Source organism: Nylanderia fulva, unplaced genomic scaffold (genome assembly GCF_048542155.1).
Source record: "Nylanderia fulva isolate GAGA-0341 unplaced genomic scaffold, ASM4854215v1 Scaffold1579, whole genome shotgun sequence".
In the NCBI taxonomy this organism is placed as follows: Eukaryota; Metazoa; Arthropoda; class Insecta; order Hymenoptera; family Formicidae; genus Nylanderia; species Nylanderia fulva.
The window spans coordinates 1-10,569 of record NW_028189816.1 but is presented as its reverse complement, the minus strand read 5'-3'; the positions used below and the strand labels follow the sequence as shown (position 1 = coordinate 10,569).

The 10,569-nt window shown below is 30.1% G+C and overlaps 1 long non-coding RNA gene across 1 annotated transcript; it reads right to left on the bottom strand.

Annotated features, from left to right (window-relative positions):
- Positions 1-8,240: 8,240 nt before the first annotated feature.
- On the bottom strand, positions 8,241-9,983 carry LOC146723969 (uncharacterized). The gene is made up of 3 exons (XR_014924258.1): positions 9,297-9,983; positions 8,427-8,494; positions 8,241-8,351 (listed from the first exon to the last, which is right to left on the bottom strand). It is a non-coding gene; the product is annotated as an uncharacterized LOC146723969 (long non-coding RNA).
- Between the last annotated feature and the right edge of the window lie 586 nt (positions 9,984-10,569).

Here is a 10,569-nt window from a genome sequence, read left to right as displayed (position 1 = left end):
AAAAGGAGCGGGCCAAGGCAGCGTGAAAAGAGAAATGCGCCTTTTTTCTCAAAGCCCAAAGCGACCCTTCAAGAGGAGCGAAGGTGTAAAACGCGGTTGTCGCCCGGGGTAAATCAGATCGAGTGGCAATTTGTTATGGCGGAGTTTTGCGTCGAAAGAAGAACGCGGGGCCTAATAAATCGTCACTGTGTATCCCATACGTTGTTATGATTTATTTAGGGGTTGCACACCTTTGTCGCGCGCACAAAATTGGCCTGGTTTCGGGAATTTGTTTTCTCAGTAAATAACAGAATAATTTATATGGTTTTTTATTTTATTTGTTACATATTTGAATATATTTATATAAAAAAAATTAATTTTTTTTTATCAAAAATTATTATTTTTATGACACAAAAATATTTTCTTATTGTATAGTAAATTTTGGTCAAGATTTTCTTGATTTTTCGTCTAATTTTTTATAACAAAAAAGTAGAAAAAAATGTTGAGACAAGCTTGTAATTTTTTTTTCAAGAGTTACCTTACTTTTTTTAAATTATAAATTCCTCCTCGACAGATCGTAATATTTTTTACGAGAATATATTTTTATTTTTACAATGCAAAATCGTGTAAACACAGCAACCATGCACGCAACTTGTCATAAAAATTATAATTTTTTATAAAATTTAATAGTTTAATATATTTATACAGTCGATAAAAAACTGCATTATTATTATAGAAAAAAATTGTTATTTTTGCGCGCGACAAAGGTATGTAACCCTTTTATATAAATAGCAGCAGCTTTAAAATCAATGCAAACATTTGCATTTATTTGTTCATTTTTTAGGTCGACGTGTAAATTAAAATTTTTTTTATTTTAACTTGAAATTACAATGTACAAAATTAGTATATAACAATATATTTTTATACACATAGTTAATTCAAAAAAAAGTACGCAACTGCATGTTGCAAATTGCACATATTTTTTATAAAATATATCTGTTTTTTTACGTCAATTGATTGGTCTCATTATTCAATGTTTAAAAATATTAAGATAAAATATCGAAAAAATGATCAAAAACTAAATATTTTACATTTTATGCCAAAAAATTATTACTTCAAACTTTATAACTCAAAAAATACTTTATTATAGTGTTTCGGAAAGCTCTCGAGATAAGCTATAAGAATATGCAACAAAAATAGGAGGGCATTTAAGAAATTGAAGGTAACCTTCGCGTGATCTTTAATGACTATCCAAGGTCAAACCAATGACACGATCTTAAGTCGTCTTCGAAGTCACATAAAAACATTTTTCTCTAAAGTGCTTTATTTCCGAAATATAAGTTCATAACACTTTAAAAAAAGTTACCCTGTATAATTCCGAGAGACGATTGGAAAAGTATAATTCTGTGAGGAATTATACGCCAAGTCGTTATAGCGATGCGAGGCGATAAAGAAACGTGATGGCAATAATATGTCGAAGGATAAGTATAAGCAGTTATAGAAAAGCGGATAAAGTAGCTGCTTTATTATTTCTCTTTGAGGCGTAAAGCTGTCCACTTAGGAGCAATAAGCAAGAAACCCCGACGAGAATGAAGAAGAGGAAAGGTTCGACTTATAACCAACACAGCGTTGAGAGAATCTTTCGTTTTCCAGTCCACTTTTTTTGCCCCAGTCGAGCGTCTTCAGTCGTTTCTCCGCGTTTGTCTCGATCCCTCTCGTCTTTCGTTTCTTCGTTCCTTCGGTGGCAGCTCGTTAGGTATCACCAGTTGGTTGCTGTTTTCCGGCCATCATCGACGAGATATTTCTCTCCTCTTCTTTCTTACACCCTCTCTCTCGGAGTAAGAAGTCTCTCGTACTTTGCCAGGGTACACGAAAGAAATATCGTAAACGAAGTGTCGTAAACGCGCAATCGAAGAGAGCCATTGTTGATATTTTATGTATCGACTAAATAGCTTTTCCATAACTCATTATATAATCGAAAGAAGAGCAAATTATCCTTTTAACTCGCATTTTTATATTTAAACATTTTTAATGAGAGCGTCTCTTTTTTGTGTAAAATTGCGCCGTTATTATATAGTTGTAACTCTTGTTTTGTAAATGCTTCCTCTTGTTGTTTGAGAAAGTTGTGTTCGCTTCATGTCTGATTCAATTGTATCTGATACATTTACAACTCTAGCTGCATCTTCATCAGTGTTGTGCGTAGATGATTTTGAAATTAGCTAGATAAAGATGAGATAAAAATATGTAAATTCATCGTAAATTAGATAAATTTGTTTTAGATTTATCTAGATAAAAAATAAAATTATATGGCAATTCGTCTAGATATGATTTTTAAGACCGCTAGATAAAGATATGTAAATTCATCGTAAATTAGATAAATTTGTTTTAGATTTATCTAGATAAAAAATAAAATTATATGGCAATTCGTCTAGATAATTTCCAGATAATATAATTTTTAAGACCGCTTATGTAAACGCAATTTTAAAAAATATGTAAAAAATGTATTAAAAAATGTAAATTATGAAAATAATATAAAATTTATTCATATTTTTATTTAAAAGTTTTTATCGCTTCTTGTTCTACTATGTGTTTAAGTATTTTTGTGTGCTATATGACTTTAAACAAAATTATCTGAACATTAGATAATTTATGAAGATAATATTTTTTTTCATCTAAGATACGGATATAGATAATACATAGTTTTATTATCTATATAAAAATAAGATAAAATTTGATCTAGATAATCAACTATATAATTTTATTTAGATGACAGCAAACACACTGATCTTCATTCTCGATGTGTTTCCTTGTTATTTTTATGTAAATTGTCATTACGTAAAATTGATCTTGTGTTAAATCGACAATTATTAAATTAGTAGAGACTTTTGTACGAACTGTGTTTAATTAAACAATATTCTCTGAAACATTTCTGAAATTTCTCTATCATTTAGAATTCGAGAATTTAATCTATAATTTCAATCTTATTCATAAAATTATTTACGCACTACACAAGTGTCTTTTTATTTTAACCGTGAATTTTGGACAAGCTTCCAAAATATAAATATATTGCAACAATTATATTAATTTTATTGAAAATCTTATTATAATTCATGATTGTGCAAATATTACGTCTTATAATTCATATTCAATTTCCAATTTGTATACAATTTTTGTTTAATTTTTACGCTTCGGCTCATAAATTTATTTACATATATAAATTTTTATAAAAATATAATAAAAATATAAAAATTTAATTTACATATGTGTACATATGTGTGTGTACAATGTTATAAATATTTTAAACGCAATGTTAAAATATTTTATATTCGTCAATATATGAAATATTGTATATTAAATATTTAAAAATATTGTAAATGTTGAATATTAAATATTTGAAACTTTTTAAATAAAATCGAGAATATTTCATATATTTATATTAATATAATTTATTATATAAATTTATATATATACATATATATATATATATATTATATAATAATGTAAAATAAATTATTATGTTAGTGTATTTTTATACCTGTCAAATTGTCTCAACTCGCTGTCACTCTTTTTTAATCTGAGATTAAAATGACAATCTACGAACGGAGGTGCGCAGTCGCGCAGACACGTGAACCACATGTGACTGAAGTTATGTGCTATCCCATGTGTAGTAGTTGTGTTCTATTCTACTCCTCGCATTCCTATCCACCCCCTTCACCCTCTCACCCCCCACATGCTACGCGCGACTACTTATTCATAAATCAAGCGTAACTCGATAATTTTATATAATTTTACGAATGATAATTGACGAAAAATTTACATAATTATGCATAATAAAGACGAATCTCTTCATCGGTTCACGATTGCGCGAATTGTAAATGAGATTATCAGAATTTTTTTATTTGTCAAAAAAAGGAAAAAAATTATTCAGCTGATTTTTGAGTAAACTAATAAAAAGAATTAAATATTTCTCGAGAGAAATATTATATATAATTTACATTGTAACATAATGTTTTAAAATTAAATGAATTAAGAAACAATTCCTTTCGTCTTGAATTATTTTAAATCGTCCTTTGCAACGAGGTTTTGTTACGATGAAAATGCGGTTTATTTTACTCGTATTTGGAAATACACTTTCGTGAGATCAATGCGCGAGAAATATATAGAGATATCGTGCTTTGCCCGAGTAAGCAAATTTGGCGTCGTGACTCAAGCATTGAGAAACAAGCACGTCAAAAAACTGGGTTAAAAGTTACGGTTTTGTCTGAGCGGATTAAAAGTAACAGTTCCTTCGCAACAAAATTTTTCTTCTCACTTCGGAATTGTAAAGTTCACCTACATAGCTTTCTTCTTTTGTCTTTGTCGAGAGTGTTAAAAAAACATTTAAATATTTATTATAACTCTAAAACACGCAAACACTCGCAATTCGCACGATTGTCACCGCTTTTACGCATCAAAAATAATCATTGTTAAGTTATTTAACTTTTTTTCATGCATTATTTTTTGCAATTATTAATCGTTTTCGAAAAATTATAATGGATGGTTACTTTAAAATTCTCCCTACACGTGAACTAAAAATAATATCTAACAGTAATAATAAATGTACCAGATGATTCTAAATAAGTGCGATAAATTTTAAGAGATAATTCTTTGTCAAAAATTAAAATGCACTTTTATATAATCCTCCCTGAAGAATTAAACTCTTCCAAAGAAGGAGAAAATTAGGTTTATACTTTTTTCTCAAATTACTGTTTTATTCAATTCTTTCCAACATTTACCATAATTTTGTTTTGCATGCTTTTTTATTCTAAAATTCAATTCATAGTTCGAGACCTATATATGCCACTTAGTACCGTGCTACGCATCATAATATATTTTTTCTTGCAAACTATTGATTTAATAAAAAAAAGTAAAAAAAGTTTTTAAAAGGATCACGTTTTGATCTGTTAAAAAGTTTTAATAAAAATTGAATAAGGCTGCTATTTTCATCCCTATATAACGACACGAGAAGCTTTAAAAATATTAACAAATATCCTTTTTACGAGTAGAAAATATCCACCAAATTTCAATTTTTAACTTGTTCAAAATTCGAGAATAAAATTAAAAATTAAATTTTCACCTCCTCCTTAGAGAAGTAATAACTCCTCAGCGATATCCGAAGTACATAAAAGATCTCCCTTAACATTTGACAAATTTTTCGCGTTAATTTTGGAATCACTCTGTATACAATAAACTGAATGCTAAAATCATCAGCGGTAATATTTGCCTAATATTTGTTCGGCCTACAGTCGAGGGAATTAATGCAATTGCCACGATCATAGTATAACAAACGCGCCCTTTGACATGAGAACGAATCAAACTTCATTGGTCACGCCGGAAATGATCGCGCGGATGAATTTGAGAGAAAATGGTAAACCACGTAACTATGCGCCGCGAAGCTGTGACGAATTGCTATTTCAATACCGGCTCGATTACTCTTCTGAATCGAGCCCGGGAGCTCGGGTGGAATTCGATTCTTCGACGCGGTGCCGTGGTGTACCGCGACGCTGGTGTGTATCGCCTGTAACATTATTGGGTATGCGGCCGTGGTCGTATGTCTTTTTGCGGCGTACCTCCGTGCGCTCCGACAATAAAAAGCAACCGGAAGACGTGGATGGAGTGCAGAAAACGACGAACGACAATGCATCCCCGGCGAAGGCGGCGGCCGGCGCTTCCTTCCTCGTTCTACGCCCGGGCAAAGTCATAGAAACTTTTTTCCCGCCACGAGCAACGCGGAGGTGATCGAGGCGGCGGTCGAAACTTACTTATTTCCTGCAGACTACAAGAGCTCCGTAAATAGTTCGTTCTGGCGCCGAGGGAGCAGAGTTCTTTTCCTCTGTGAGCGATAAATAAAGTGTCGGGTACGAGGGGGTATCTCTTACATATATATATATATATATATATATATATATAAGGCTTATACACTCCTCAAAATAATTAAGGGATCAAAAAAGTTGTCCAAAAATAAGTGAATTTTAAATAACTGTAACTTTGTGAAGATGCTGCCGTTATTCTGTTTTACCGACTTTAAGTTAGGTTAGGTTCACTTTTTATTGAAGATACAGATTAAAAACTCCTAAAAAATCTCAAGTACGAATCTTTTGATACAGGCTTTTAATCTCATTTTTATTACTTCTGTATTATTCTTTCATGTCATCTCTATTGGGAGCGCCATATTTTGTGCACAAACAAACTACAGAACTTTTGTATTAAATAAGTATTGTTATGAGCTGATGCAAGAGGTTGATAAAATAACTGTAATTTTTTAACTTTTATTGTTTTTTATACGAAATTACAGCGCTTCCCGTTTATTATTATCAGTATTTTAATTATGGAAAAAGTTTTTTCAATCTGTATAGCTAATAAAAAGAAAAGCCCTTGAACTCAAAGTCGGTAAAACAGTCATGGTCAGCATCCTCTTAAAGTTTGAAATCTCTACTTTCGAAAAGTCATAGCTTTTTTCATTTTCTTCAATTCTGATATTTTTCACATACAGAAAATGACGAACATAACAAAATGGAAATTTTTTCTCACTTTGTAGACATGACGCATACACAAGAATATTTGAAATAATTTTTTGACATTTTTACGTCAAAGCCTGAAATTTTCCTTGCAAAATCATTTTTTAAAATTTAAATTGCGATCTTTCCTTTTCAAGTTATCGCAAGTTGAAGAGAAAATGTCATTTTCACTTTAATCATTCATAACTCCGTTAAAAATCATTGTACAGCAATTTTTAGAATGGATTCTGAAAGCTGAATTTTTGTTCTATAGTCTAATATATAGATACTGAATTTCTTTTAATTTGTGAACTTTGTATACATAGGTGAAAATAACGAAGAAATTTGCGAATTTCGAAAGTAGAGATCTCAACCTTTAAAATCCTTTCTTATAATTTAAATTATCATTTTTTGAAACATAGTTACAGCTATTTTTTTGCTTATGTTGTTGGACAATTTTTATGATCCTTTAATTATTTTCAGGAATGTAGATAAATAAATAAAACAATAGATATTGTAAGAGATAAAATTAAATTGAATATAATTCTGTTCGTCATAATGAAGATTGTAACACTATCTATTATCTAAGAAGGAGAGTTCCCTACTTTTAAGAACGTTTAATGCTGTTATTAATTTTTTCGATATATACCAGTATAATTCCTACATTATTCTTTCTTGTAAAATTATTTTTACCCTCCGTTAACTCTATTTTACGGTGATACAAATAACCGAATTAAACAGTAATCCTACCTGTTATATATATCTTGTAATTTTTCTAACATAATAGCGAGAGAAAATCCGTGCGATCGTAAATAATTCATAAAGACAGCGCTACAAATACGCTCTAATTTTCAATGCGATATTTATTATGTCATTTATTATTACGTCTCGGTCTCCTGCATTCTTGTGTTTTAAAATTTATTGTGTAAAAAATAATTGATGAAAAAATTGACAAAATTAAAATGCACTACTCGAGAAAAGGAAACACTTTTTCTATCCTAAAAATTATATTATTTTTAAACCGCTGAAACTCGCGATAAATCATTCTAGATTAAAAATTAAAAACATATTTTGGAGCCAAAAGTTTCAACGCTGAATCGATGGTTTTTACATTTTTTTTTTATCTTTTCGTTCTATGCTATAAAATAAGATATATTGTTTTATTCCTTAAAATTATGTATTTTTTGCGCCTCAATAAACAAATTTTTTTCGAAAAATTCTACTCAAGTTTCTAAATATATACAATATAACATTTTTGCCTAAAAACGCTATTTTAACAATTTTTTTACGATTTTTTTTGAAAGAGTTATTGATTTTGAAACTATATTTTTTAGAAATTGATATCAATGCTTAAAGACAAAAAATTAAAAAAAAATTTTGAAATTTGAAGTGTTAACTTTCACGCACTGTCGGTTGAAAAATACAAAATCTGTATTTTTTAAAAAAGTATTATAAGTATTAGAATCAATATAAAAAAAGTTAATCTCGGCTCGAATTATTGTGTTACAATAAAAATAAAATCTCAACGGCAATCGGAGCCTGTGCGGACGACATGCACAAAATTAATAAATTAAAATGAGATCTCAAATCAAACTCATTTATTAAATTCTAAACGTTTCGACCCACTTCGGGTCTTCTTCAGTAGCTGCAAAATACAAAGAAACAAAAATAAAAGATAATCGGTACAAACAGAAAATTATAAAACTCATATACATACAGTCCGCAAATAAATTAAATATCATTCTCCTCCCTATTCAAACCGTCCGGCCGTCGGAGCGTCTCCCTAACGGTGACCATCGTCAGGAAGGAAGCAGAGCAGTGACTCCCTTACCAACACTAATCAACATAGTATAGATTAAACGTAGAAAAATCCACAAAAATTAAAAATTAAAAACCGGGAAGTACACTCACCCCGACAGTAAAAACAGAGAGAAGACGATGCTACACGTGACACATCACTCTAACGACTGTGCGGTATTCTACCTCGACCCAGTCGATACATATTTACGCAAAAAACAAATATAAAAATATAAAAATAAAATATGAAAATAAAAATAAAAACAACTAAAACTTATCGGCACTCATGTCAAAGGTCTAATAAAAAAACCGGCTATGTATAATCACAAAGCTAGATTTTGGTAAATTTTTCTATTAACAGATCAAAATTCTCGTTTAATTTATCAGTGTCGCTATGTAAATTTAAACTATTCCTCTGCCGTTTTATGTGGATCATTTCGGATATCAAACGTTTACCTAAAAAAGGCTCCTCGTCTAAAACTTTTACATCCTCCCAATTAAATTCATGGTTCAATAATCTATGTTCCGATATGACTGATAATTGTGACGCGTTTCTTTTTATGTTGTTGCGATGTTCTTTCATCCTAGTTTTCAACAATCTACCCGTCTGCCCTACGTACGACGCATCACAATCCATACAATCAATTTTATAAACTACATTGTTATGGAGTTCCCTTGGTAACTTATCCTTGTGTACTTTAATGAATTTACGGAGACTGTTAATTGCTGTATAGGATGGAATGACATCCAAATCACGTGTAATGTCCTCAATTCTCTTCGATACATTATTAATATACGGAATATTAAAGTACGAAACTTTTTTCTGCGTAAGGATCTTGTCATTGCATATATTTGCTCTATTGTTATGCAACTTATTATTGTAGCGGAAGAACAACTTTTTTAACCGCGCTTGTAATGTTTGAAATATCAAATTGAGAGGATAATTATTAGACAAAAGAACTCCAATCATAGACTCAAAGTTACCTTTATGGAATTTCGGATGAGATAGCCAAAAAACTCTATCAATGAGGCTGATAATGGTGCCTTTTTTATGACAGAGAGGATGCTGCGATTCAAAATTTAAATATCTGCCTGAATACGTCGGCTTATGAAACAAATCAAACTCAATGCTCCCATTATTTATAATAATGGTGACGTCTAAAAAATTCAATCGGTTGTCAACCCCCTCCTCCATGGTGAACTGCAATCTAGGATGGAAAGAATTGAAAGTGTTTAAAACAATTTTAAGCATGGAGGGTGGGGCCGCCAACGCGATATCGTCAACATATCTAAAATAAAATGGAAATGACATTGGAATCGCAGCAATCGCTCTACTCTCCAAATCTTGCAACGTGATATCCGCAATGATCGGTGAGAGGGGGGAACCCATAGGCGTGCCAAAAGTCTGTTGATAACATACATTATTAAACATAAAATAAGTCGAATTCATAATAAAACGAATTGCCAATAAAAATTCATCTCGTGGAATAATACACTCTTTTTCAATATACCCCCATCTGTTAATTAAACTATCAATAGCCATATCCAATGGTACATTGGTGAACAATGATGCAACATCTAGTGAAACTAGCTTCACATCACTATCCACACATAAACCATTTAATTTGTTCACTAATTGGAAACTATCAGAAATAGCCGAATCAGGTTTCGGAATTGCCTTATATTAGAATCAATTTTATTTAGCTAAAACTATATAAAAAATATGATTACTTAGCTAATACTAAATTTAAATTTGCCATCTATTTATTAATCTCGCAGTCGTTAATTTATGATAATTCGTGACAATTTGTAATAATTTGCAATTTTTAGAAATTATTAATAAATGCAACGATTTAATAATGCAACATATATTTTTTTGTTTTTGCATAGTATTCGGGTGTCAAATTTTTAATAATATTGAATATTTAAGTTTTTTAAGAGAATTAAATAATATATGTATTTCATCATTAATATAAGATTTAAATTATGATTTTAAAATATTGATTAATCCAGTAATTGTTACCTTTCATTCTGCGGATATCATTCAGTAATTCAAGCAATTTACATTTTAAAAAATGTTGAAAACGGTGCAACATTAAGTAGCAATATCTGCAGTAAAGTAAATTTTGATTTTATGAAAAGAAAAAGTCATCACGCGACCCTGAGACGTAATCATTTATTTTTGCTAATAAAATGATATAATTAAGTATAATAATATGTTTCTTTAATTTATATTCCAACACGTATATAAATAAAT